The following is a 302-nucleotide window of genomic DNA, read 5'->3' on the forward strand; positions in this document are numbered from 1 at the left end:
CAGCAACAACAACAACAGCAACAACAAAAACAGCAACAACAGCAACAGCAACAACAGCAACAGCAACAACAGCAGCAGCAACAACAACAACAGCAACAACAACAGCAGCAACAGCAACAACAGCAACAGCAACAACAGCAGCAACAGCAACAACAGCAGCAACAGCAACAACAGCAACAACAACAACAACAACAACAACAGCAACAACAGCAACAACAACAGCAGCAACAACAGCAACAACAAAAACAGCAACAACAGCAACAGCAACAACAGCAACAGCAACAACAGCAACAGCAACAACA

General features: G+C 44.4%; 1 protein-coding gene across 1 annotated transcript in view; it reads right to left on the reverse strand.

Moving 5' to 3' along the window:
- The window catches only part of LOC119426468 (5'-AMP-activated protein kinase subunit gamma-2), a 6,377-nt gene that overhangs the window by 5,242 nt on the left and 833 nt on the right, over window positions 1-302 (reverse strand). The window lies entirely within an intron of this gene.

This window comes from Nematolebias whitei, chromosome 20 (genome assembly GCF_014905685.2).
Source record: "Nematolebias whitei isolate Nwh7 chromosome 20, NemWhi1, whole genome shotgun sequence".
Classification (NCBI taxonomy): Eukaryota; Metazoa; Chordata; class Actinopteri; order Cyprinodontiformes; family Rivulidae; genus Nematolebias; species Nematolebias whitei.